The sequence below is a fragment of the Haliotis rubra genome, unplaced genomic scaffold, assembly GCF_003918875.1.
Source record: "Haliotis rubra isolate DU_JTF1 unplaced genomic scaffold, ASM391887v1 Scf252, whole genome shotgun sequence".
NCBI lineage: Eukaryota > Metazoa > Mollusca > Gastropoda > Lepetellida > Haliotidae > Haliotis > Haliotis rubra.
The window spans coordinates 854,156-864,015 of NW_025766581.1; the positions used below are offsets into that span (position 1 = coordinate 854,156).

At 37.2% G+C, this 9,860-nt stretch overlaps 2 long non-coding RNA genes across 2 annotated transcripts; both read left to right on the forward strand.

Annotated features, from left to right (window-relative positions):
* Positions 1-855: 855 nt before the first annotated feature.
* LOC124279574 lies at positions 856-9,171 on the forward strand. The gene is made up of 3 exons (XR_006899418.1): positions 856-868; positions 2,056-2,061; positions 9,090-9,171. It is a non-coding gene; the product is annotated as an uncharacterized LOC124279574 (long non-coding RNA).
* LOC124279575 lies at positions 7,069-7,668 on the forward strand. The gene is made up of 2 exons (XR_006899419.1): positions 7,069-7,178; positions 7,620-7,668. It is a non-coding gene; the product is annotated as an uncharacterized LOC124279575 (long non-coding RNA).
* Positions 9,172-9,860: the final 689 nt, after the last annotated feature.

The window sequence follows — 9,860 nt, forward strand, 5'->3', positions numbered from 1 at the left end:
CTTTGAATTCCCACAAGACCTATCGCTCACTTTTCACTCCTTAAATTGTCATGACTGTATGGCCAAGTCGTGAAGATGCTATCAATATCATTTATTATTTATTTGCCAAGTCTGTCAATAATTGTAATGTATGAACACACATTGCCAAATCTTTTAACATCAAACAATATAGATGTTGTGTAATTAATACCATAGCTTTTATCTGAAATATGCATTCAATACCAATAGAAACTTAATATGTTACTAGCACCACGTGCAAGTAACCAAACTGTAATCATACTATAGGCCCCAGGGACAACACTGCTGAATAAAATCGATCTATTATCCGACCTTACTTTTGACAAGAATCTCATGAATAATACTGTGCAATATCGTCATTATCTGAACGCCTTCACAGACGCATATTCCGGAAAGATGTCTTGAAAAACATGAAGCTGCGTCTAATTTATAGATGAACATAATTTCCTCGATACTCATTAATCAGATGAACCTTCATTTAGTTTAATTCACAAGTGACTGCAGAAAATGCATAATTCTTGTTAATGACTTCACGGTCGGAAAACATATATTATATTTCATAAGTGTATTATAGAACGCTGTAGTAGATAAACATAATTTCCTCGATACTCATTAATCAGGTGAACCTCCATTTAATGCATAGATAGTTCTTTTCAATGTCTTCAAGGACGGAAAACATGTATTATATTTCATAAGTGTATTATAGAACGCTGATACGATTCGGCAGAGAAATAGTATTGTGCCATAGTATTCCTTATATGAACCTATCAGTGTATAACAGTAGCATTCAGATATTGTTATAAAATAAGTTAAAAATTCCAAATATTATCGTGTGATATGACAAGAGATGGTGTTGTGTTCGCTGTGACAAAAAGGTTTCGATATTCAAATATAACATTTAATCAAAGTGACTACGAAGTAGGCCTGCATATCACTCACAACAGAAATAGATACATAATTATGTTTTGTTTATTTTCCTACACATCAGTTGCGAGAGCAATGTTTAAGCTAACTAAGTTTTCATCAATTAATACAACATTTTAAAAGATGATTTGCTTCAATTAAAACATTCGAAGAATGAAAAGAAATTAGGCCTATTGCTGAAATGAATTTAATTAAAATCCATCTATGGGAAGGGATGCCAGACGGACATATCAAAACAAAATCGGATAATTACTTGGAGTATAGACTTTCAAAAATAGCATATTAATTAACAATGATATCATTTTTAATAAAATCACTAATAATTCTGAAACGTTGCCGATAAACCTGGAATCGTGTTCAGATGTTTTCATAAATACACTCACACGAACGCCCAAGTGCACTTTGCGCCCTATTGGATAGTGTTTACAAAATCACGTTTCGCGAAGGCCGGTATTGAAACGCCAATTACATCACTTGTATTTCATATTCAGCGACGACAAATGAATCACTGCATTCTAAGGCTGGGACGGGTACTCGGGTACTCGAATCCGGGTCGGGTACAGCTGGAATCGAGTCCTACTTCTAGGAATCGAGTATCCGGAAAGGGAGAGAGCTCTGTAATGACAAGGGCAGACAATAGCTTGTCTTTTTCATTTTTGACGTAACACACATTTACATCATTGAGTGAGTGAGTGAGTTTAGTTTTACGCCGCACTCAGCAATATTCCAGCTATATGGCGGCGGTCTGTAAATAATCGAGTCTGGACCAGACAATCCGGTGATCAACAACATGAGCATCGATGTGCGCAATTGGGAACCGATGACATGTGTCAACCAAGTCAGCGAGTCTGACCACCCGATCCCGTTAGTCGCCTCTTACGACAAGCATGGGTTACTGAAGATCCATATTCTAACCCGGAAATTCACGGGTTTTTACATCATTGGTATTGTCCGATTAATGGAGCATAGTTTTAATGACTGTAATTTATCTGTGTATGAGCAGTGAGTAGTTAAGTTACAGTAGCAGCAGGAACAAAACGTTCGTTGTTATAACGAGGAATGTAAGTAATGGTGTTACTCTCTATATTGGTTCAACAGACGTAAATTCAATAGCTTGAGGTCAGTTTTAATGTCTTATTACCAACTGTTCAGGTTTTCTATAATAATCTCTGTCAAATCGTGATTGAATATTCAGAAAGTTGACCCGAATGTATTTCTTAATTACATTTCCGGGTACTCAATTCCGATTCGGGTACGTACATGCGGCTACTCGATTCCATTGTTTCCTACTCGTCCCAGCCCTACAGTGAATTCCTCATACATTTTAGCATCTAATTACAACTGGTCTTTTTGGCACCCATACTAAGTGTCTAGATAAAATGAAACGAAAGATATTGGGGGTGGAAACAACTGCTGTGCTCGAAAGACAACACCTGTTTGAAATGTAAACAAAGAAAATTTCAGACTTTACACTGTGTAGCATTTTCTCAAATTTTCAGACACCCATTTGCATGGAAAGAGCATAGTAGCAAGAAATAGGAAATTAAAAATAGATACAATACAGGAATGTGATGTGTTTACACGAAACTGTCAAGTTTCTGTGCTGCGTGACGCCATGACTGACGCAAAATCACGCAGAACGACAACGGTAATAATCGGCATTTCTGGCTTCTTCTCTTTCTTAAAATGGGAGTGTATTTAGCAACTTCTCTGAGGTGAAGGTCGGTAGAATAAGAGTATACACAATCACCATATCCCGCCGATTACACTCAGTATCATAATGTAATCGTTCGGATATTTTTTCATGAAACTAATTTAATTATCTACATGTAGCCTTGTTCAATATCATATCATACGTGGGTATAGGGTGTACGTGTTATATTCTTTGAAAGTGTTTGTTGAATAATATTTACAGAAGAAATCCACACATTTAGTTAAAGCATATATAAACCTTTCCACAAGTGTTAAAAGATGAAACGTAGGCATCATGTACTTGTACAACATGTATTTTAGTTCCTATGATGTGCATAGATACAGTTTCGTATGTAACTCTTCGTCAGAATAATTTCCAATATCGAAGTCCAGTCCACGATACACCCTATCCTTTCTTTGCTGAACTGGCATCATGAAAGCAGTGTTAGCCATGAACGCCATTTGCGAGTTAACTACACTGTTAAAAAGTTAGCGGCGGTCCTTAGGTGTGTTAACTTAACGTCACGTTAACAGCCTGTTAAAAGTTAACAGAGTTTTGAACAACAAGATAACCCCCTGTTATTAGGTAACAGTCGGTTAAATCTACTTAACGGCTGGTTAAAAGATAACCGAGTTTTCAACAACCGGGCCCTGATTGGTTGCAGCTACTTACCGTCCAGTTCCGGAAACCGAATTTCCGGATTATCGAGGCAAATTAAATAGGCTTAGATTGGTAACAAGCTAAAATCGTCTGGGAGCCGAGACATCCGGATTATCGGAGTCCGGACTAACGGGGCTTCACTGTATATGAGCAGAGACCATATATGGTCTCTGATATGAGCAGCAAATCGTGAATCAAGCTGTCAAAATCATATCTGACCGTACTCACTACTTAAATTCGGAATACAACCTCCTCCCTTCAGGCCGCGGCTACAAAGTTCCAGTTGTGAACACTAAGAGAGCGTACAACCTTTATTCCAAGTACCATATCTCTCTTAAACAAATGTGAAGATACCTAAATCAAAGAATTTATGTAAATATGTTTGGTATCCCTCTAATGTGTCAGTAGCTCTGCTGATGTAACACAAATTCCTGAAAAGGCATTAAAGTACTATTCAATTCTATTCTATATCCCTGAAGGACAGAATAAAAAGGTAGTGAGTTAGTTTTACGCTGCTTTTAGCAATATTTCAGCAATATCAGTGCTGCGGAGAAAAGAAATGGGCTTCACACATTGTACCCATGTGGGGAATCGAACCCCAATCTTCAGTGTGATGAGTGAACGCTTTAACCAGTAGGCTACCCCTCCTCCCCTAAAGAAGAAAGAACTAAGACGTGTACCTCCCTAGTTAGTAAAAAAGAGGTGAGGTGAGGTGAAATGGGGTTTAGTGTCGTACTTAAGAATACTTCACTCATATGATGACAGGTGTGTGTATGTGCGGCTGCTTGTACTAGCCCAGACTTAAGCTGGTTTTATAGTGCGAGCTCACTGAGATCCCATGCCGCAGTTGAGCATGAATACCCCACTCAGACACATTATACTGTCTCAGACCAGTCCTTGTTTTACCCATTAATGCCGAGCGCCAGGCAGGGAACAACAAGTACCATATTTTAACTTCTCTTGGGAGTAAGAAAGAACAAACAACAGGTGTAAATAGGACAGGCAATCCGTTTATTTAGTCGATATGAGGAGACACAACATTTGTCTAGCAGGTGAAATGCTAGGAATGGCATTGTAGTCTAGTTGTATACATCCATCTGGAGCTTCATGCCAAGAGACAAAGCATTTGAAACGCTGTAAGGTAGAAATCTGGAATAAATCAACTCTGTAATATAAAGAAACCTCTTGATAGCACTCCCCCCCTCCCCTGCACTAGGTGTGCACACCCCTCCCTCCCTCGCAGACACAATGTGGGTCCAACAACATACACTGCCAGTCATGAAGGTCTCGGATAGACTAACATACACTGCCAGTTGAGCATTACACATACATATTTTGAATCTATTCCCTCTTGAGCATGACTTGTATACTGTTGACGATACTGATAAATCATAAATAGTTTGGATGTGTAAACAAACCGACAAACATAAATACTTTTAATACATAAATTCTTTAATGAATTCCATCAAATAAATACTGAGGTGTTACTGAGATTAACATACTTTTGTGTGTGTACTGAGAATAGAAAAAGTATACATGATCATGTAACACAATTGTTTAGCGTGGCTAATGGATCTGCCGACCATAAATTCAGAAATTCTGAAAACATAAAAAAACACACAAAAAAACAAAAAACAGAACAAAGTTGTATTCAAAACCATGAACTGAAAAGTTTGTATTCACAAAACAGATAATCCATGGGATTTTAACATCATATACATAACTGATATTTTCCCATCATAAATTGTCATGTTCGCTTATCAGCTTACCAATCAAAATTGATATTTAAGATTATAAATAAACACGTGTACAATGGATTATATTTTTTCTATTTTTAAACCTACAGATAACATTTTTCAGTAAAATAATCCTTGAACATAAAGTCTGGCCCAATTGTATCCAGTATACCTTACCAAAAATGGATTACATGTGAGAAATATTTAACTAAAATTTCAACTAAAAATTAAATCAATTTGATTCTGTAAATATTTGTATGTTTAATGTATCCCAGATCCTCATGTACTGCTTCTGTTAGTCTGCATAAGATATAACAATAAGGTGCATATAAGACACTAAAACACTACGTCCCTCGCAACTTGGACTACAGAAGCTTGGATCCATATTGGTGGTTCTCCCAGCCACAGATTCACAATGTTCATATATACAAGGAAGGGTGCACTGAATAGGTTCTGTGGTGCTGCTATGTTAACAAGGAAAGGATAAAAAGAAAGAAAAACAAAGACTTTCTGAACAAAATGCCACAATAGATCTCACAGCACAATTCATGAAATAAGGACATATATATATATATATATATACAAGTTATTATGATCTTATATTCATTTGATAAACAATGATCTTGAAGGTGTATAACAATAATTTTTGAAAGTTTTTGTATATTTAATAACTATGATGACAGTTTTGGTGAACACAATTTTTCTTTGAATGTTCTTGGTTGCATACAGATTATATCAATGTATTCACAAAGAAAAGTCTTGGGCACTGATAGTCAGTCCATGTATATATGATCTATTTCAACTGCTTGTACCATCTGTGAATCATCTGTCATTCATCAAAGTGGTCTATTCTTAAGCCATGGCCTTCTATAGTAACCTACCTGGCAAGAATACATTCCACATATTTATATATCTATTTTGAAGAGAATAAAATGAGTATAACTACTTTTAAAGAGAAAATAAATTATGCCATTGGTATTAGTAAAATAGTAATGGAAGAAAACGTAAATAAAACAGATTTTCAGTATTTTCATTATGCATGATTGTTTCAGTTGTTGCCTTGTTACAATATCTCCCCCAGTCTTAGAAATATATTTTCAAGAAAGGTCCTGAGAACTAATTGAAACCTTATTTTATTAGTCCTTAGAATTGAGTGCTAGTTCTTGCATGAATCAAAAATGTTTACTGTGTTTACAAGTTCTGTCAGCATAAATTTATTCAGTTCCAATATGCAGCCAAGCTGACGGATTTAGAACTGGTTTAGAATTATAGCATTCAAATGTTACTAGTACCGTATATGACCGTCTATAAGCCGAATTTTGAGGACCAAAAAAAGCAGTCTGTAGAAGGGGGTCGTCTTATCCATGGGTTACGCTTTCGTCAATGACAAATACCACCACTGGAGTTGTACTTGTCCCCAAGTACAGGTAGAGAGTGAGTATGGTTTACACCGCTTGAAGCAATATTCCAGCAATATCATGGCGAGGGACACCAGAAATAGGCTTCAAACATTGTACCCATGTTTGGAATCGAATCTGGGTCTTTGGTATGACAATTGAATGCTTTAAGAACTAGTCTACCCCACAGCCCCTCGTTGACTACAGTCTCAGGCTTGTGGACTAGTGCGTGGTAATACGGCTTCTCATGGTAAGTGTCAGCTTCTATGACATACCCAATCAAAACAGTGATAAGTGTCAGCTTCTATGACATACCCAATCATAACAGTGATAAGTGTCAGCTTCTACGACATACCCAATCAACACAGTGATGAGTGTCAGCTTCTATGACATACCCAATCAAAACAGTGATGAGTGAAAATCATTCATCACTCCACAAACTCTACACTTGTAGCAATTTTCCAGATTATCCAAACTGAGAATTAATTTTAGTCATCTGAAAGAATTTTTGTAATATCCAATCAAAATTCAGACATTTTCTAGAAAGAGGCACCTTTTTTTCTGGTAATACATCAAAATTATTACAATGCGGTTACTACTTACAGGATATGTTTTCACTGCCACAAAATACTAAAATAGAAATATGCTGAATTTGTCTCATATTTTGCAAGCAGTTCCTGGATTAAATAACTACAAGTGCTACAACCTTCAGGATTACAGAATGCCCCTGCGTGCTATCATCATTCCAAGGTATATTGTCCACTGGCGAACAAAGCAACCCTAGCCTGTAGTGCAGTGTTAGATCAATAGGTATTTGTCCAACCTACATGTGTCTATATCATGTATATTTCATGCTAGTCATCCCTAGCTACAGATGACCTGATTGCAATACATCCTCATCCCTGCTCCACTATGAGATCCGACCACAATCTGGCGTCAATATCCATCTGTCACTCTCACGTGAAGTAAACACAAACGCACAGCTGTTTCTGAGTTGTGATCATGATAATGCTGTCAGCACTGTTGTCAATAATCAACCTATAGCAATATAACACGCCTGGTTATAAATCCATATTCTGCTATATACTGGAAATTATATTATTAAGCCCAAAAAATTATTTTAAAAATTAATCGTTAGATAAACAATTTGTGTTGCATTTTGTAATATTTTGTTTCTGTTTCATGTTTCAGTTAGTGAATGTGAGAATAAGATGTCCATGACTTTGTCACTGTAGCAAAATCAGATCACACAACATCAGCTGTGAGGATGAAGTAACGATCACAACGTGTACATAGCGTCATCCTCCTAATCAACTTATTCAGCTCCCTACTACAGCAGCAGTAGATCTTTGCCAAATATTACCATCCTTCATCACAACCTTTATCTTACTGCAGCAGCAGCAAAAACAACACATACTTCATCCTTCCTTGATCCGTTTCATCCAAAACGTCAATCTGTCAGGTCGGAAGAGCATCAGAACCTATTTTCGATATTTAGTTCCTCTTAAGTATCACCCAGACAAGATAGCCTCGACTACTCATCACATCCAGATTCTGCAATCACTGCTACAGGAGCAGCAGTAAGGTGTCGTCATCAAGTAAAACCCGATTCTCCCACCGTCAAATACCTCTGGTAACCATAGCAACATATAGTGACAGAGCTACAACTGTCCTGTCGATAAACATTTGAAAGTAGCATGTCTTAAACCACAGCAGCTGATATATTACAGTATATTTCAGATAAATAGGGTCTCATTAGGAAGAAATGATGATTATGCTTATTTTACATAAATTTTGAATCATTGCTTCTGTGTTTTGCAATTATTTATAATACCCAAAATATATATTTAATGCGATATCTCGCAATGACATCTTCATAGCACTATTTGGTGTCAACTTGTCACTATACGTTGACAATGTCATCTTGTCATTCAACTATGTCATGATCAATTACATGTGTCAATCATATCTGTCAATCATGTCAGCCTGGATCGCATTGTTGCCAAGATGAAGCCGAATGCTGCATAGCGAGGGGTCGGGCAGAGATGGGAAATATTGGTCTCAAGGTCATCCACAGCTGATGGCATGACAGCATGTCTATCCATCTGAAATCAACACTTCCTTGTGCACCTTAGACAGGCAAATACCAGGAAACTGACACTCGTAACTCATAACAACTGACCCACTTTCAAAACTCAAAGAACATCCCAACTTCCTTGTCTAAATAAATATTGCAGTAATTTATAGCCAATGTAGAGTAAGTATTTCTGAACTAGAAAACAATCAAAATGTTATTTTGAAATACACTACTCTCAAAATGTAAACATGTAAGAATTCAATGAATCTCTGAATTCATTTCTCATGAATTTACAGTCTCTTTTCTATTAATGGGTGTTGAACGTCTTGAAGGAAACAGCAAACTGATCTGCGGACAATTTGAGAAATTTCTGCCAATTTTGGAACATAGAATGAAATGACATGAGATGCCTTTAGGCTGACTGTCTGAGTATGGTTTTACGCTTTTTTAGCAATATTCCAGCAATATCATGGCGGGGGACACCAGAAATGGGCTTCACAAATTGTACCCATGTGGGGAATCGAACCCGGGCCTTTGGCGTGACGAGCCAAAGCTTTAACCACTAGGCTACCCCACCGCTCCAGATGCCGTTAGGCTTGGAACCAAGACCAAATATTTGATTACACACAAGTAACAACACCTCATACTGAGCAAAGTTTATCTCACAGCCAATAATAAAAATATACTACTCAAATGAAGTTAAGGAACACTCTATCTTATAACTATAATCATTCTCTTCCCACAGAGGTTACTTGTCATATCTTCCTCTGAACCTCTGTTCTAATACGGCCATTATTTCCCGCTTCTCAGAAAAATCCCCTAGCGGCAAAAAATCGCAACACGAGTTATCTCCCTTCTTTCTATCCAATCAGAACATGTGTTACATCGACTTAGATCCAACTTGACTAATGCAAGTAAAAATGGGGCCACAAATATCTCTCTTCTCTGCCGGGGACTTGTGTTGATGTGACACACAAGACATTTAATGGCTAGCTTGTCCGTTGTCAATGAGGGCGATGGAGACGCCATTGATCCGGCATTACATGACTGAGTTCTGTCTAGAAGAAAAGTTTCGCATCGCTCAGGGGAAGAGGTTCTAGTTTTCCCGAAGCATACGGAAATTACTGAGGAATTGCAAATGATCACTTTTGAAACAACGTCGCTGATTGCACAACTAAATCTGATTGCAACCAATCACGAATCTTGAACACTCGCACCATGAAAGGGACGTATTAGAACAGAGGTTCGTAAGAAGACAAGTAACCTCTGTGGGAAGAGAATGAACTATAATAAACTGACAAGTGATGAGAGTTCATACAGTAGGATGAAATATATCAATGTTCTTTACTTTCATT